At 32.8% G+C, this 20,312-nt stretch overlaps 1 long non-coding RNA gene across 2 annotated transcripts in view; it reads right to left on the reverse strand.

Annotated features, from left to right (window-relative positions):
* Window positions 1-6,574: 6,574 nt before the first annotated feature.
* Window positions 6,575-20,312, reverse strand: part of LOC147801901 (uncharacterized) — a 165,634-nt gene continuing 151,896 nt past the window's right edge. For both annotated transcript variants that reach the window (XR_015430605.1, XR_015430604.1), the window contains 2 exons: window positions 14,443-14,515; window positions 6,575-7,518 (listed from right to left, as the gene is read on the reverse strand). This is a non-coding gene — a long non-coding RNA (uncharacterized LOC147801901). The remainder of the gene's footprint in view (window positions 7,519-14,442; window positions 14,516-20,312) is intronic.

The raw sequence follows: 20,312 nt of genomic DNA on the forward strand, positions 1-20,312 counted from the left end.
GTTTCAAAACAGTTAAAGTGCTTTATTACTGAGAATTCTTTTGAATTGCAAAATAAATGATTTTTTCAAAAATAAAACACTTTAAAGATTACCATTAGTGAATTTCGTATGAAATACGGTCAAAAGTGAACAATTCAGAATTTTTATCCAACCCTAGAATTCTGTTCGTTGTGTATACTTCAATTTTTTTCTGTGTGATTATCATAGATGCAGCGCCCGCGCTACTCGAGTCAAAAATCTTGATGGTAACAATCAATAATTCCATCATAAACCATTACATTTTTGATGGTAACGAACATAAGAAACCATCACCCCAATGTAAGAATTTGGTCTGATTTATGATGTCCTGCATAAGAATAGCAACTTGTTTTGATATTTCGTTCAAGTTGAACCATCAGAAATTTCCATCATAGTTTCCTAGAAATCAAATGTTGAGACGATCATGAAAAACCATCATCTCAATGTAAGAATTCGGATTGATTTATGATGGTCTAATATAAAAAAACAAACAAATTGTTTTGATGGTTTCCAGAGATCCATCAAGAATTCCCAACCATGGATTGATGGTTCATAAGAATCAAACTTCTCTCGATGGTAAACCATCATAGTATTAAAGTAGCACTTTCCATCAGGGAATGATGGAAATTTGTTGGCATATCAAAAACCATGAACGCAAGACGAAACATGTTGGATGATGGTGTCCATCAAATGATGTTGGATCATCATAAATCGTACTGAAACCAACATAAACCATCAAAATGTTTTGATGGAACCATCAAGAATTTCGACTTGGGTAAGCACTCGGCACTTCGCAAAATGCAATGAAATCGTAAATTTGGCGAATAAAATTGTGTTTCGGCAAAAGTATTGACTAAGGATTTTTTCCACTAGAAAGACAAATATATATTTTACTCTATCCTCAAAACTGCGTCAAAATGAATTTTTCTAAAAAAAAAAATCAGTATTTTTATTTGATTGCAGTCACATATTCGTTAGAAACGCTGCATAACCAATTAGAACTGAGTCCAAAATCCTGATACAAGCTATCGTAAAATAGTTTGCTATGAGGAAAAAAATTAATAATAAAAAATTGTTAAGACTTGCATTTGGCGAAGACTTTCGAAAATGAGCGAATACTGTTGATATTTGGCAAATTTACTGGCTAAATATTTTAAATCCTTAGCGAGGGACCTGAAGATGTACCTAGTACCTGGTAATTATTTGTTGCCAGGCAAGATTTTCAGATAAAAGTATTTTAATATTTGATTTCTAGTCTCGTCCTCTGAGTTGACCAATTTTACAGAGTATCCAGTGCATGGTAGCACTCATTTATGCAAGCATATTCAAAACTATAGTATTCTTAATACTATTCCTAAAGATAATTTGTAATTTTGAAAATATTCTCCCACTTTCTAAGTGGTCAAAGCTGAAATAACTGGTCTTATTTCACTTTAATGCAGAATTTTAATTCACGGAAACTTCAGTAAAGTGGTACCCTTTGGAAAGCATATTTGCTTAAGAGATCCGCTTAGAAGAACATGCAGATCCAGAAGTCTAATACTTAAAATAATGTGAATATTAACTAAATAAAAATAGGGAATTGCATTGATATTTATTTAAAGTTGATAATGAATGAAATTAAAAGATAACTATCGAAAATTACGATGCATGTGTTTTACTCTCATGCTAAATTTTTCTTGCAAATTAGAGGTTTTTATTACCTCAGCTTAGTGTTTCATGGAAGTATAATGGATAACAGTTTATTGGATTTTCATACATTTGCAAGCTTGTGTGATCAATTTAGGCTTATAAACCTTTGTCAAAATGAAGGACAGCACGAAGATACATCCAGTGTAAAAGCGGGATTCGAACCCGCTACCTTCACGCTTTGCTCAGTGTTTGGTGGAAAATACCGATAACTTTCTATTTTCCCCCTGATCTGTTATAATTTGACCAATCTTTAACAACCAGTCTATCTAGCTCGAACCCACTATCTATATCTCTACTCGAAACCGTTATCATTTGAAAAATTTCCGATCACATTCTTTTCCGATATGTACTCGAACCCACTAACTTTTTCCTGGTGCTTAAACCAACTATACCAGTCTCTTTTGACCAATATTTGAACCCATTAACTTTTCAATCTTTCTGTCATTAAACTAATTTCGAACCTTTTTTTTTAAATGCTCAGACCCACTATCTTTCAATCCGTAAGTGAACCAGCTGTAATTTGATGAAATTTCAAAACTAGTCTCTTTTAATCCGGTGATAGCGGATTGCTCTAATGGTTTTCTAAAACCTGGTGGACTGCGTTGCTAACTTTTAAGCCCCTTGGAGTGGTGAGCTCAAAACAACCCTTGTGACCATCCCTCTTACTTCAATCATGCAGTAAAATAATTTCTGATAAAATAGTGGTTTCGCCTATAATAATCGTCAGAAGCAAGTATGAGGTGGGAGGATATAGTGCTACTCCATTTTTGGTCAATTATGCAATTTTCATTTAATAGTAATTTTTTATGTTTTAAATAGCTTTTACTTCAGCAATTTTAAAATACAAACTATATTTAAAAGCTGAAAGAAACTTTTTGTCAATTTTAAGGTGACAAGGGATTTTTGAAGTTTTGAAAAAAGGTTTTCAATTTGCACAATGCGATTTTTTTCGAGAATATTGGGAATATTCGAGAAAAAACAAAAAAAAAAGCATTTGATGCCCTCTTGTCTCTTTTTGGACAAAAAGTTAAAAAACGAATAAAAAAAAGCATCTTTGCATCTCTTGTCGCCTTAAGTTTGTTAAAAAGTGCAAGTTCTGGGTGCAATACTAAATTTTAATTAAATTGCAAGAACCTTACTTTAAAGTGGTAACATTTAAATGAATTTTAAACCAATCTATATGAACCAAACTTCTGCATATTATTTTTTCAAAAAAATATGCACAGAAAATGTTTGAATTTTTACCGTTCTTCTACTGAAAAGTTAATAATTACAACGCTCACCAGAAGCTGCGGTTTGCAAAAATCATACCTATTTGATTTATATCAGATTTTTTTTTTAAAGTTACCTTCTATAGCATCTGACAAAAGATTTTAATAAGACTTAATATTGTTTAAAAATAATGTAACTAGAACAGTTATTATTTCTTGCAAAAATGGAGGAAGTTATTATTATATACTAATCACCGAGTTGAGAAAAATCGCAGATGTATTTTTCAAGCTCAACTTGCTGACGACTGCTAAAAATTGGAAGACAATTTGTCAACTGGATACCCAAATGAAGAGTAAATTAGTTCAGATCAGAAAACATAACTGGAAAAAAATTGTCACTTTGGATTAAGCAAGTCTTAATACAGGCTAACTTCAGATTTAATAAGCTATAAAAACACTGCATTTTAAATAACAAAAAACTAAATGGGTATAATTGAAATATGTTTCTAGTCAGAAAGTTATTTTAAATATATTTAATGGAGGATTACAATTTAAAAGTTTCATATCCATCTTATTCGCATTCAGTGTAATCATAATTTACAGGCATATCCATTTCGATATTTCTTTGTTAAAAATCCTCATTATCATTAAAATCTGGTTTAAAAGAATCGCTCCCTAAATATTGTATTTATTAATTTTATAGAAGAAAAAAATATTTTATAATTAAATTAAATTTTTTTTTAATCGATATCTTTTTTAATTTGTTTAAATTATTGATTTATTTGTTTTAAAATAATAATTTAAATCAATACATTTTTTAAATTCAATGCATATGCCTTTTATTATTTCGTAGTAAAAATTAGCTCCTTAAAAATCAATGATTATCAATAATCAATGATTATCAATAATCAATGAGTATTCATAATCAATGAAATCAGACTTTTCAAAAAATCACACCTTTAAGAATGTATTTATTAATTACATTATATGAAAATATTTTAATCATGAATAGTAATTTTTTTTACTAAGTATGTTCATATTAAATGTTATGAAAGGAAAATTAAGTTTGTTTAAGTTAATGTTTTTTTTAAAAAAAAATCGCAGCTGATTTAAATCAGTCATTTTTTTTTAAAAAATCAAACGATTTAAATCATGAATATATTCAAAATGCATTATTTTCTAGTTTTAAATCTAATCTTGACTGCAAACTCAAATTTAGTCCTGGCATATTATATTTCGATATATTTTTCGCAGTGCCCGATCACCCATTAGGCAATGGCCCCCTTAAAATGGATTTTTTTGAAAATAAATTTCAAAAAAATACGAAAAACAATGATTTAAAAAAATAAAAAAATTCAAATAAATATTAAATGAATACGATAATTTTGTTACGTAATGTTAATCATATTTATTTATTACTTATTTTAGTTATTATTTATAAGTATTATTATAGTTAATGTATCATAAGATTTATAAATATAACCTGGATGATCTGCTTGCACCTGAGAGTACACCTGACTAATTTTATCTGGTTTTATTTTTTAAACTTTTGGTTTACTGGTTTTAATTTCAATATTTGCTTTTGGTATTTTACCTCGTCACTTACCGTTTCCTTGACTATGTTCTCCCCTTGACCTGAAATCTTCATTACACGTAGGACATTCGAAATGAAATTTTGATCTTGGTGAACACCCTCTGTCTTACCTGGTATCATCTTTGAGTGTTTATCCTTTTTAGAGATACTTTGGTTTACCTTAGAACACTTTTAATCTTAGAGGCACTTAGCCTTGAATGGGGGACACTTTAACTTTTAGTCGACTATTTTAATTATTCTATTCTTATTTGCATTTAATGTGATTTTTCATATTTTTACTATTTGATGTTTTACCTAACCTTACTTATTTTATATGTTTTTACCTGTATTTTTGACACTTTTACTGTTGGTTAATTTTATTCACTTAGATGTTTTAATCACTTTAAATTTTTATTGTTTTCTTTTATCATCTTTTCGATTTTGGGATTTTTCCTATGTGTATCGATCGTTTTAGTTTCGATTTTACTTTTCTGTAGTTTTGTTGTGTTTAGTTCACGTGAAGTTTGAAACCCCTATCCACAAACTCCTTCAGGGGTAGATCGTTTACTATTAGTCTTACACGAAGATGATTAATACACTATATATTTGATCTATACAAACATCATTATTTAATAAATTCTTGCAGCTAGTGTTATTTGATTAGTATTATATCCCACAATTAATGAAACCAAACTAATTCTAATGGTTATCTAACCTACGACCATCAGGGTGCGTAGCCAAAACTTTCAACAAAAAATAAGCACCTTTAGAGTTAAATTTTAAGCATTAAAAGAATATTTTAAGCACTATATACATTAACCAAATTGTTTTCAAAGACTTTACATGTTCATGACAAAAATAATTAGTTTCTAACAAAGAACTCTTTTCTTAATTATATTAGCCATTATAGAAAGATCAAGAGGTTTTTCGGTTCAAATCAGAGGGTGAAAATGAAGCCTGAAATGGAGATTATCATGCGAAATGCAAAAGAGTTGCACATGAAAGTGCAAAAATTTCACCGATCTCAGCTCAGTAGACGCACACGCAAGTATTTCATCAAACGTGTAAAATGATTGGCTCTTTCATAAGCTATGGACCCACGGTACGCCGGAATGAATTTTGGTTGTGTGAAATGTACAAAAAAATTGAATAGAAAAAATATGAAAAACACGCTTTTGCAAATTACCTCGCGAAAGTAGACGTGGTAAAGAAAAATTCTCATTTTTGAAAAGGGAAAAATAAGCACTTTTTAATGCCACCCAATAAAAAGCACCAATAAAAACGCTACGCACCAGGATCGAATTATAAGTACTCGAAGGCACAATCAGTATTAGTACTTGATTTCATTAATACTTTATATTTATACCGGATTCCTCACTCAGGGTTTTTCAGTCTACATCACGGTTTTTATCATCTTTTATTAATTTCATTATTATTGCTGGAATTCATTTAATATTTGTTACCAGGGAGGAATTAATCAGTCATTGAGAATGGTAACATTGTCTCATACAATATTGTTCACATTAAAATAAATGAGACATTGGTGAAATTAATTATGTTTTGTACCTACCTAAAACCTTTACCTCAGTTGTTTTAAGCATTAGAATTGTTACAGAATTTGTAATAATAAATTTTAGTACTAATCTGTTTTTAAAATTTACTAAAAACGGTGATTTAAAATTAATCTAACTTTTTTTAACAGAATATAACCAGGCTAAATAGACTCCAGTTTGCAAAACACTGATGTCTCAGTTTATTCTTCCAATATTTAGAATTAAAGCAAATTTAGTCTGCGATAACTTATTTTATATCGTATTTTTCCTTTTAATTTAGTTAATAGATTCACCATTTCTAATTTTAACTGTTGTTTTTAGCATTAGCTTGCTGATATTACATATCTTACTCCTAAGCACTCACCTCTTTTTAGCGAAGATATATTTCCACAATAAGCTGTCCCCTTTACCAATTTTTTATGAATTAAATTTTACAGTAGAGTCTAACTTCAATAAATATGTCTAAAAAGAACCCAATTACTTCCCTATTCAGCTAAAATGTTTTTCTTCTGTTGTAAAAATGAAACACACACAAAATAATTTTTTAATTACATCACTGGCTTAGCATATTCATAGTAATAAAATATAAGATCTGTTATAGTAATCAGGAGGCTTAACCTAAAGAGGCATGTTGATTTACCGTTGAGCCTTTTGTCAATAATAAGATTACTATTATACATTGATGCAGCTTATTTTTTGTGTGCATCGTATTACAAACCTATAGAGTATAAGACAGTAAAAGAAAATTTCCTAAAAGTATGGTTCAGAAGATGTCTTTAAACATGGTTTACAATCGACTAATCTTCTCTATTACCAAATGCGAGTGCTTGAGACCAAGTCCAAACTAAGCAGGATGATTCAACTACTAATAGGTTTAGTGGGCACTGTTGAAAATATTACGTCACATCATTTTCCGGAGGTTGATTTAGAACATGCACCGGTGAGGTAACTTGGCAAATAGTGGTCCACCATTCCCAATGGATTAACTCTAAAATCAGGCGCCGGGTGGACATTTTCGGAGATATCTTCTGTATCAATCGTCGTTGGCTACTGGAGTTCTTCAATAAATGTCTGAAAGCGGGAACTTTTCCAAAAATAATGGAAAATTATATAACGTGGTCGCCCTTATTGGTAAACTAAAGAGATATCTAAGATTGCCTGAATCCTATAGGCTCATCACCCTTGTCTTGGTCTGGGGCAAGATTCTAGATGATTACCAAGAGACTAGTCTATTAGCTAGTATCTTCAAATTAATTGATTCGTTAGAGGACGGATGTCTTAGTAGACTTTCGTTACAGCAGCTGAACACCCATGTTGAGGAAGATGTTATCGAAGATGTCAACTTTCACCTCAAATCCATCAATTTCGCATTAGATACTACAACTTCTTCTGATCACTTCTTATTAAATTTTAATTTGTGTTGGCAACGTATCAAACTTTTCCACAGATTTAACTCCTTTTGTGACAGACCCTGTAACAAAAAGTATATTTTGAATAACTTTTTTAAAATATTACTACAGTTATTTAAATCAAAACTATTATCAAAAAGAATTATGACTTTTTTTCCAAATTACTTACTCTAATGTTTGAAAATAAGCAAAAAACCGACTATGCTGTTCCAACGATTTTCTATACCATTTGAAGGCTAATTTAAAACTTGTGCATTTATAGTCAAAAATTATTTATAGCTTGTTTCATCCATTACTTTTTATTAGCTGTTGAAGTTAAAAGCTTTTGGTTGAGAAGAAAACATACATTTTAAAGTAAAATTCAAACTTGTGTGATTAGAAAAAAATTCAACGTTGCTCATTAGGCTAATGGTGTCGTAATATGGATTAATGCTTGTGAAAAAAGTAAGGATTTTGGTTTGTAGCTCAGAAATTAGCTAAAATGTCTCCTAACCACAAATTTTTTAAGCGGGGTAGCTAACAAAAATTTTTGATGGGTGAATGATTTCCCAAAACGATTTAATAAATGGAGACGGAATTCAAATATCTGTTTTTTTTTGGTTATAAATTCTCTAAATTTGGTTTGGGTTATAACTTCTTTCTTATTTATTCATTTATTTCATAAATACCAGAACATGAAAAAAAAGTCCTTGGTATCAAGATAATTTAAACTTTTGTTTATGGTAGTTAAATCTTGAAAACTTTTCTGACATAAGATTTTTATGGAAAAAAAAGCTACAGCACCATAACAGAATCCAGTAAAGTGGTGCATTTTCAAAAACTCATATTTCTCTAATAGCATGATATATATTAACAATTCTTGCACTGTTACCAGTAACGTTAGTGAAAGGTGAAAGAATTAACGCCCCTCCCTCGTGATAACGTAAGTGAAAGAATTAACGCTGAGTAAAATTTCTTCAAAAGTATCTTTCTTCATAATTATATTATTCCACAATAATACTGGCTATCATAAATTAAGGAAAAATTACAAAAACAGCAATAACTCTCCCAAAAATAAGCCAATCCCTATAAAATTTTATTATGTTATAAAAAAATTGCTAAATAGGTAGGTGTTGTTGCTATTTCTCATCCCCACTGGTCCATGAGTCCATTCACCCCCAGGAAATCAAAAAACAAGGCCGGGTCGGGCAGAAAATCCTCCTTTTCAAAATCCACACAGCTAAGGAGGTGGGCCGGGCTGGCTGCACTGGAAAAACATTTGTTGCAGGTGGGATCTGCTGCTGTTCATACCTCATGCACTTTATGTGACCGCTGATGAATCTAGTGAGCGCGGTCTGATAGCCTCTATTACCTCTGAAGGTCAAAGCACAATCCGGCTTATCCCCAGAGTACCAGATATGCACCGGGGGAGTCTTCCAGACTAGCTGGACACCTTTCTTTCTAATGGAGTGAATTTCCGAGGATGTGAGTGCCAATCTTTCCGGCAGAGGTTCATTTGTGCCAAGTTTTGCCAGCGAGTTAGCGATCTCATTCCCGTATAGACCAAATATAAATAAATAGGTAGGTACTTTACTTAAGTCGAAGTAGAGCTGCACAATGGGCTATTGGCGACGGTTTGAGAAACATCCCTGAGGAATAAGACATGTCATCGTAATTTTGATCCTCTGCATAGGGGATGGCTCCACTGATTTGATCCCCCGACGACCTGCGCGCGAAGTGGATCATTTTACGGTAGATTTGTAGTTGTAGTTCCTTTACATCGCACTAGAGCTGCACAATGGGCTATTGCCGACTGTCTGGGAAACATCCCTGAGGATGATCCGAAGACATGCCATCACAATTTTGATCCTCTGCAGAGGAGATGGCACCCTTGCATCGGTAGCCCGACGATCTGCACGTGAAGTCGAGCACTTTACGGTAGAACAGTTTAACGAGGACCCATACCGCACTCCCTCTGTCCCTACGCAGACTGATCCAAGTGGTCACGCACCCTCACTCTGACCGCAGCCAGTGATACTTGATTTCGGTGATCTGCTGGGAACCGTGTCTTAACGATCAGTCCACTGCGGGGCCATTTTACGGTAGAACAGTTTAACGAGAACCGATAAAGCGCATTTTCTGTCTCTAAGCAGGCTGATCAAAATGGTCTCTCACACTCTTACTGACCTCAGCCAGTGACGCCTGACTTCGGTGTTCTACTGGGAACCGTGTATTCACGATCAGCTCACTGCGGGACTCAATTTGGAAGGATTAACGCATGGAAGGACAATACGCGAGACAAATATCACGCAGAGGAATTCTGAGTGACACACTCAAAATTCCTCTGCGTGATACAGTGATGGAGAAAGAGTATGAAGTCTCAGAAAGTAATACTACTTAAGACTAAAGGACTTATATAATTTTTTTTATAATACTGTCACGGAATGTGTCGGCATGGCCGACCGGCTAAAAGCACTACCCTGGAAACGCGGAGGTCCCGAGTTCGTTTCTCCATGTTATTATTTATTACTTATAGAATGCTTTAGAATATTCTCATTCTTACGTCATTTCTGTTTCCTGATTACACTGTATATAAATTCCTTAGTGTCAAGTGGAAAAGGCAGTTATACCATGTTTTGTGTATTTTGGATGTTTATTAACAAACCTATTCTACGCCAGCCGTAAATTCTATTCTTTCTACGTGGAGTCATAGATTATGACATAATAAGAACAATATAACAGAATGAGGTGAATTGCGTTGCACATTACTCGAGTAAGTAAGAGTAAGTTGAGTATAGAGTACCGCATTAGCCAAAAATATTGACAGCCATCTGATATATCTAAACTTTTTTTTTCATCAGAAATGACCACTTCACTCCAAAAGGTATTTCTTTGCAATATGCTAAACGAGCATTTTCGTGTCATTTAGCAATCTGAGTTTTCCTTCATATTTTTAAATTAAATGTTTGGATTATTACTTAAACCGAGCGGTTTCTGCATGGTATTTGCATTTAATTTGTGCACATGACCGAGACTAGCAAGCTTCCAGATTCAAATTTCTTGCTGTGAGGATTTTTCCCCCCCTTCAATACACTATTTACTGCCACAGCTTTCAGGATTCCTGAGATAAGCTATTTACTGTAGCCGCATAATATTCGAGATTCACTCGAGAGCATTCCTTTAAAACCTAAAACTTTTTTCCAAATTGTTTTTCAATGACTATGCCAATTTCGCAAGAGCGATGGGCGCTAGGGGTTAAAATTCATCGTAAGACCTCCGGTTTACAACTTCTGTCTTTTAAGCCCAAGCTTGAAAAAAAAAGCACCATCCATTATTATCATACTTGTTGTGTTTTCAAGTATAACGCGTTCTTTCAACTTAAGTGTCAATGAAACAAATGACAAATTCGGGAAACTACTCAAGCCTGCTATAATACTATCTAAAAAATAACAAACGGTGCTATTTTACACAAATATAGTCAAATAAGGGATAACATTCACAGCACGGCTACCCTTACACTTAGAGCCATGATGGCTCTGGGGATAGAGCGTTCGCCTTTCAATGAGGTGAACCGGGTTCGAACCCCAGCGAACCCCCATCGAACCCAGGTCGATACGAATCCGCATCCGGCTTGCACCGACCACAGAGCTGACGTGAAATATTCTCAGTGGTAGACCAATAATGGGTTTGAGTCCCTTTGCCACCAGGCTAACCGTGGGAGGCTCTCAAGATATAATAAATATAATATAAAATTAATATAAAGGAGGTTCTCGTGATGTAAAACAAATGCTAGTTAGTTTCATCAAAAAGTCCTCCACGAAGGCAAATTTCTCTAAATACTTGATCCAAGAGTTCCCTTGTCTTCTGGATTGGGTTCAAAATTACAAGGCTACGTAGTTGAACATTAGTAGTCGAAAACCGGAAAATTGGGTCGACTGCTCAGCGACGGTTATAAAATAAAATAAAAGTAACCTTGCCCTTTATTTATGCTATCATATTTTTTAAAATTTATTTTTGGCTCAAGACCTGTTTGAATTTATAAATTACAGAAAACTCTTATGAGTGGTAAAATTTACGTGCAAATTTAAACACAAATCGAAACAATTAAACTTCCTAGAATATTAAGCCTGCTCACACGTCGCCTCGTAAGCGTAACATAAGCGGAGGGATACACCGGAAGTTTCCTAAATTTCTTCCGGTTTTAAGAAGCTTTTCATTGTTTATATTCAGTTAACCATCCATATGGAATAAACTTGTCATGTTAAGCAATTAGACGCTATATTTGCGAGCAGAAAATAAATTTGTATATTCAGCTATAACAGCGGTGTTTCGGTGACATTCAGCTCGACTTTATACTTGTTTTCCAGCACAGCGTTGAATAATGTCAAGAAAGGAGAAAATTTTATTTAACGTTTGTAATGAATTTTTCCTACATAATTTTTGCTTATGAATATTTGTTACTTAACTATTGCTAATCAACGTTATTAAAAACACATCATCGCTGACTGATGAACATTTCAAGAACGTTTAACTTCTTTCACCTTTAGATTCATTATTATCCCTCGAAGAATTAGTATAGACAATATTTTAAGTTACGAGATAACCATAACCATTTAAGTTACGAAATCAGACACAAAAACGTAAATTTTTTATCGTCGAATTCGGATTCTTTGCGATCGAAAGTTTGGATTCCTTTATGTTGATTTAACTTTTTGCGTATTTCGTTGCATCTTGGGAATTTTTTAAGTGAATCGAAAACATTCCTCCTGATCCCGATCTCAGCTGCGGATGGGAGAGGTGGGCGGAAACCAGTTTTAAGAAGATCTTCATCGCCTGTGCCCCTAAATGTTGTCTTTTCCTTTATACACAGATCCCGTCTCCCAACCCTTGAGAAAGTGATTTAGATTATGTCTATGGAAGCTAGTCTTCGTCTCTAGATAAAATTTAAAAAAAAATCTTACTTAGAATTCTATTTGTCAGAAAGTATTAGACCCATTTTGTTCGAACTTTATTTTTTGTGATATAAACTGGTGACAACATTTGATGAGACATAGTTTCCTAGTTTCCTTTTACAATAAAAAAAACTAAAAAGTAGAATGAAACCAAACCTGGCCGAAATATCATTTGACATTAGACCAATATACGCAAAATCTGTACCCTAAATAACGAAACTGGTCATTTGTACAGCAAAGAAGCAGACCGACACCCTGTCAGAGAAATACATGTCTAATGGCGTGTATGATCACCTTTAACAGTTACACCACTCTCTCATCGGTTTTTCATACTTCTTACCTGGGTTCTTATTAATCACTGTGGCAACCACACCCACTCATGCATCAAGGCAGCCTTGAGCTCATAGCAATTGAACTTTGATTTGCGTCGCATATGTGTTCGATGGGATCCAGATCGGGGGACATCGCAGGGACGTCAATCGTGGTATGTCATCCGGTTAGAGGTATTCGTTCCGAACTGAGCCCTATGTGTAGGATCGTTATCGTAGATAAAGTTGAAATTTGGTTCATATACTGTGCGGAAAAGTCTCACATGGGGGGCAAGGATAGCGTCCCTGCATCGTTGACCTGTACTTCTATCGAACACATGAAGGTCGATATGTCTGTCCAGACCAAGGCATACATCCCACTAGTTTATTTCAAAATTGTCGAGTCACACCTCCTTAGTCTCCCTTGTTAGTAGCCCGAACGCAGCGACATCGTTCCTACTTTTCATCCACTGCGCAGTTTATGTTCTTTATGTCTGAGAACTAAATTGATCCATGCCGAGACCTTTTGTCTAGAAATTTTTGATCTAACACGCTGAATAGCGACTAACCCATGTCGTTTACTGATCATTTCCTCACGGATTTTGAAATTCCAATAATATTTTATATGAGATTGCGACGCTTGAACTTCGAATTATCATTCTGACATATTTAATTTGAGGCACTCAATAATAATTCGACGTCGTTTACTGATTATTTTTAGTCAATTTTCTATAGTTTTTACCACGTTTACATTAACTTGCCTTCGTGCATGTCTGTTCGGATGAAATTTTGTAATAGATTTTAAACTAACTTCCCGACTAGCTACAGACTTCAAATTTGGATGACAATGCATGAAAATGAATAGAAAAAAGGCATACAAAGTAAAATAAAATTAAAGAAAAATTAATATTTTCGTGATTGTCTTTTGTTGTCGATTCGATTATTTCAAATGAGTGTCACATGTCAGTTGAAAAGTTTTGTGTACAGTGAGTGAAAAGAGACTTTGGAAGTGATTAAAAAAAATCAAAATAAAAAATATTTTTAAAAACCACGTTTTTGTAGTGGAGAATAATAATTAAAAAATAAAAATTTGAAAAACGAAAAACGTCGGGTGCATGAAATACATAACTGTACATATACAAATTTTCTTACTCATACACATGCACAGCCACATACACAGCCACATACACGCATATACACAAACATATTCCACATACACATTCAGATACAATTACAGATTTACATACACATATTCTCATGGGTACACATACACACACTAATATAACATTACTGTTATGTATTTCATGCACCCCACGTTTTTCGTTTTTCAAATTTTTATTTTTTAATTATTATTTTCCACTACAAAAACGTGGTTTTTGAAAATATTATTTTTTATTTTGATTTTTTTATTATAATAAAATTCTGATATATCATGTTATTAGATATCTAATATTACATGCGAATAGGAAGTTGAATTATCACTTTTTGATATTGCTAAGGAAGGTTTTAATACAAATTAAAATCTGTCACTACGCATTTTTTATGAATTTATTCATCGCTTTTCGACCATTTGCCTATGATTTTTTTCGAAATCTTATATTTGCATACGAGTTATATAGTTAGATATGGAGCAACTTATTAGCATAGCAGGAATAAAAAAACATTTTAAATTTATCTTTTCATAAATTCGTCTTTTTCTGACTTTTCGAGCAATTTATTGTTAAAATAATAGCTACTATCTCCTCACCTGGAACAGATTGTCAAATAGTCGCATATCTAAGGCTTTCTCTTTCCTCTTAAATAAAGGCAACATCAACTACCTGAAATTGCAAAAAAAAATAAATAAATAAATAACTCGAAATCAAATAGATCAAATCTAGAATTGTAATAAGTATTTACAGGAGCACAAGTTACAAAATTCCCTAAAACAGGGAGAAGGAGAGTAACTTAAAAAGTTCTCAATAAATATTGATTAGACTTTTCGATTTTTGTCTGACAGGCTAACAAAAAATTAGGTGGGTCAACGATTTCCTATAAAAATTTAACGTTTGCACAGTGGGCCAGCATCCTAGGTTTCGTGGCCAAATTTAGTAATTCGATGAAATTTTTTTCAAAATTTGAAATGCACTAAAATTACTAAAAAAATAAAGCAAAATGGCGGCTGAAATATGGCGAGCAAAAAAAAATAAATAATACAGTACGTTTAAATAATTAAATATAGCAATGAAAATATAATAATCTTCGTAATTTTATATTAAAAATGAAAAGCAAATTATAATTCCTAAGTAATTAAAAAACAACGCGGAAACATGAAAAAAAAACATAATTTTTTTTTTCGGTATATTTAGACCACCTTTGCAATATGGGCAAAATGGGCAGGTTTTTTCGAAAGAAGAAACATCAAAGAAGACAACAAAAAAAGTCTAGCTAATTACCTCGTGGAACTTTTTAGAGATAAGTTTCGAAAGTGATTCAAACATTGTAAAATGTCAAATAATAAGATATAAACTATAAGTTTATCAAGAGTATTAGCTAATCCTACAAATTGAAAAATTGTTCTATAATTTCAGACTAATTACTCTGATAAAAATGCAACAGTAAGGTGAAATTCCTATGCATATTTCTGAAATATAAATTTAAAAGTTACATTAAAAAAATGTTTTTTTAACATATTGTTCACTGCATTGTACTCTCGTCGGTCCAAAAAGTAAATTCTAATGTTTGGAATGATTATGAATACTTAATTTGGGCTATATTAAAACTGCTTACACATATTTTAGTTGAAAATTTAATTTTGACTTTTGGCCAAAGATCATGGTCTTCTGGCCCACAGTGGTTTGTAGGGAAAATTCTTGGTTAAAAATAAACTATTTCCATATTGTTTTAGCGGTATGGAGTAACTATTTAAAAACAAAGGGCTATTGTTTAGAAGAAAATTCTAATCGTGTTTTGTAGGCAAAAAATTAAGCTAAGACTATTTGGCCATAGTTTTTTTTTTGAGTGGGATAGTTAACGATTTTTTTGACAGGGGGGGAGACGAAATTTAGACGGGTTTTTTTTACTTGTTTTGGTTGTAACCTACTCTTGGTGGGTGCTTTACCTCAGGCTAAATTTTTTTTTATTGGTTTAGGTTTGGAGGTCAAATTCGAGCTTGTTTATGGGTTAAAAAACAGCTAATGTTTGTTTTAATTTTTTTTTCAGATACGGTAACGATTTCCGAGCATGGATAAACAATGTCGTAATTGATAATTTTCGTTTTTCAGTAAAATTTCAGTTAACTTGTTTCGTTGTAAAGTTTAAGTGTGCTAACGATTTCCTTAATTGGGTGTACAATATGTTTTAATATTTTAAATTTAGAAATAAATGCCTAGATTTATCAAATATGTGCAAAATGCTGCTTTGGAAATTGTTTTTCAATAGGTTATCTACCATGGGCTTATAAGGTCTTAATACGAGGGTTGCTATTTAAATTTCTGGCCTTGGCAACAATAAGTGTTGCTAGGCGACTGCAGACTATTTTAATCGAAAGTTTGATATTTTTAAACATAAATTCAGCAGACGATTTACCATTATAGCTTCATTTGTGTTGTTGACAGTAAATTGAAAAGTTTTTCTCTTTCAAAAAATGGAATTGAATCGAACATTTTCGTGCCATTATTTTTCATAACTTTCGACGTGGATTGTCAAGACAAGAGTGCTTCGATGAACTTAATTCTTTATTCAGCGATAAAGCGCCATCCTACAGCATTGTAAAAAATTGGTATAACGAATTTAATCGTGGTCGATGTCTGATCCAGGACGAATCCCGTGCAGGTCGTCCAAAATCCATTGTTGTGCCAGAAAAGATCGATGCTGTGCGTGAACTGATAAAGCAAGATCGTCATGTGACATACCGTGAGATAGAGGCGTCTTTGGACATTAGTATGACTAGCATCAATAAAATACTGCATGAACATTTGGGAGTAAAAAAATTTGTTCGCGTTGGATCCCGCATAATCTGACAAACGCTCAAAAAAAGGCTCGTGTCGATTGGTGCAAGGGAATGTTGGAAAAATACGTTCAAGGTACATCAAAGGCTGTGTATAACATCTATACAGGTGACGAATCATGGATCTATGCATATGAGCCGGAAACAAAACAGCAATCAACTGTATGGGTCTTCCAAGACGAGGCAAAACTAACAAAAGTTGTTCGAGGAAGAAGCACATCGAAACAAATGATTGCCTGTTTCTTCGGCATTAACGGTCATGTGGCAACAGTGGCGTTAGAGCAACGCAGGACGGTCAATTCTGAATGGTACACGACCATTTGTTTGCCAGAAGTCATCGGAGAAATTCGAAAAAAGCAGAACAGGCAAATCATTCTTCATCATGACAATGCGAGCTCTCACACATCGACTCAAACAAAGGCATTTCTGACGGAGCGAAAGATCGAACTGATGGGTCATCCGCCGTACAGCCCTGATTTGGCCCCCAATGGCTTCTTCTTATTCCCACACATCAAAAATAAATTACGTGGACAACGATTTCCGATACCCGAAGAAGCGGTTGATGCATTCAAAACGCATGTTTTGGAGTTACCTCAATCGGACTGGAAAAAGTGCTTTGAAAATTGGTTCAAACACATGCAAAAGTGTATTGATCATCATGGAGAATATTTTGAAAAACAATAAAACCAATTTCGATCCTACATATTTGTTTTTTCATTATTAGGCCAGAAATATGAATAGCAACCCTCGTATTTACCAAACTTTAAAGGCAATATTAAAAGTTTAAGTTTATAATCACTAATAAGCTAAAACATATTTTGGATTAGAAAAGTTTTGGTGATTGATTTCTCACGATTTTTATAACAGGTTGACGTTTTGAGACAAAATTCAAACTTTATTTTTTTTGTTGTTGTTGCTGCTGAAAACCATTTTTTGCCGTTGCTTTTCTTTAGGGGGGGGGGAGGCGTTGGCTGAGAGAAATTTTTTAGCGGCTAAACATGAGAGGCTAAATAAGCTAACAGTTCTAAATAATATGTTTAAATTTGGTCGAAAAATTAGCTGTGACCAGCGAAAAGATGTTAAGATGTAAGCAGGTTCGCTGACGAAACATTTTTGACATTGGGATTATGAAAGCTTGTCCTCACGGCGTTAACACTTCGTTTGGAAATTTTGAGTTTCATTTCAAAGTGTTAGAGTTCTTAAAAAATTAATTAAAAGCTGCTTTGGCTGTAATTTTTATTTTGGTGGAAAAATTTTACTTTTAAAAAAAAAGCAATTTATACAACGGGCTAACGTTTTAAGGCATAACCCAAACTTGTGGCGCCAAGGACAAAAGTTCTGCTAAATTCTTTTTAGCCGTAAAATTTTTTTAGCCATGACATTTAACATTTGCCTAATTAAATTTTTGATAGTTTAACATGAACTAACGTTGCCTTTTTGGAGGCAAATTTCAAACTTATGGGATTTGTTGTCAGAAGTGACTTATATAGCTTGGTTTTGAAAAAAATATTTTTTTTACCTATTTAAAGAAGCGATAATTACAGATGGGTCAACGCAAAAGTGACCAACAGGTGCCACGAATGACACGCGAATGCAACAAAGTAAAAAGTCAATCTAACATTAAAATTTAAAAGGGTTTTTTTTTAAAAATATTTTGGAACTTATAAACTTTCTGAAAACTCTCTTTTAAAAACCCAATATCGTTTATCACGGATTAATGGACATCCTAAAAGACTAACTGATGGAAACTTCAGATTCATCACCGACGATCGAAGAAATGACCAATTTTTTTTTTTTTTTGCCTAATGGGCCACCGAAATATTTGGTGAGCTAGTTATTTTGATCAATGGATTAACATTTCGAAGCAAAATTTAAACTTTTGGTTTTTAGATTATATATTAATTGAAATTTCATTTTTACTACTTTTTTGAGGGTAGTAACGATGTTAAAAAATGTATTAACTTTCGAGTTAAAATTCCAGTTTGAAGTAATTTAATCAAAAACTAGATAACTGGCTTTGGACATATTTTAATGGTTGGAAAAATGGTTTGATGGGTTAACGATATCCTGTAATGGGCTTACCGCTTTGATACATAATACATTCGTGATTTCCAGGTCAAAAATTAACTAAAACTGATTTTGGATGTAAAACATTTTAACAGTCAGGCAAATGGTATTTATTAATGGGAAAAAAGGTGCTTTTAATGTATACTATAAATTGAAATGACGTTTAGAGGTAAAATTCAAAATTGTGGTTTCTAGGTCAAAGATTAACTTAGCCCCTTCCAGCTGAATCCCGTCAAAATCAAGGTATAAGCTTTCGTCTCACATTTCTCGTGCCCGTGATATTTTCGGGATAGAGAGTGTTCAAAAGTAATGCACCGAAATGGTTTAAACATATCCGTCTCTTGTGCCCCAAATTTTTTAAATTCTTTTCTTATATAGAAGATGGCTGCACCAGATTATTTTTAATGTAACAAGAGTTTATTTTAAACAAGATGTCAGCACCATCCAAATATATGTATTTGCGATATATATTTCGTACACTTAGCCCAGCTACTTATGCTCTTTGTGAATACACGTGGTTTGTGCTCTGTGATAAAATACTGTTTAATATTGAGTACAATATGGAGTCAGAGTTGCATGGAGTTTTAAATTTCAAGCTAAGAAAAATCTCGAAAATCAAAAATGCATGCATAAATATTGTACTTACACCTTTTCTATGTATATAATTATATTGAATAAGAAATAGGCGCTTTTATGACCGTTTTTTAACATAGTAAGATTGTTAAGGGGTTTATTCCGACGTAACCATGTATTTATATGGGAGGTTTGGTAAAGAAAAGTTTAGATGGAATGAATATTTTTTACTCTAGCTTCTTTTTAAAAATTGGCCAGCTTGGTCTTCTTCAGAAAAGGCCATTTTTATTGTAAACCTCGTAACGAATGTTTACACTGGACAAATATTTTTAAGTCACAGGAAATTTCTGGTTGGATAATGGTTTGCTACTATGGGCTAACATTTCAAGACAAAGTTCAAATTTATTGCTTCAAGGACAAAAAGGATTATAGTTTGTTCTTGTTTTTCCATTTTGTCATGTTATTAAAATGCACTAATAATTTTATGCAATGGGCCACTGTTTGGAAGCAAATTATCTTCTAAGTAAATACATCGTTAAAACTTATTTAATCCTAAACATAATTTGACAAGTGGGCAAACAATTATTTTACTTAGGTTAACAATGTCCGAAACTGGGTTTAAATTTAGAGGCGAAATTTAAACTTATTCGTCGAATTAGTTAGAAAAAAATTCGTCGAAAATTAGCTGAAACTTGTTTTGAAGAATATTATTGTTATTTATTTTTTGTGGACAAATTAACAAAATTCTTATCGGGATAGCGATGATAGATTAAACTTAATGCCTTCAGATTGTGAATCCAAATTTTTGCTGATTTGGTCAAAAAATCAGCTACAACTTCTGTGGGGAATTTTTTAGCGGTCAATCAAACAAAAAGTTTGATGGGCAAATGGAGATTACCGAATTTTTCTAATCTTTATTGAAATTTAAAACATTTTTAAAATACTACTAGAACATTTCTCTGTTTGTAAGGTATCATTCAAAATATTCT

The sequence above is a fragment of the Parasteatoda tepidariorum genome, chromosome 11, assembly GCF_982258835.1.
Source record: "Parasteatoda tepidariorum strain Cologne lab strain chromosome 11, Ptep-v5.0, whole genome shotgun sequence".
Lineage (NCBI taxonomy): Eukaryota > Metazoa > Arthropoda > Arachnida > Araneae > Theridiidae > Parasteatoda > Parasteatoda tepidariorum.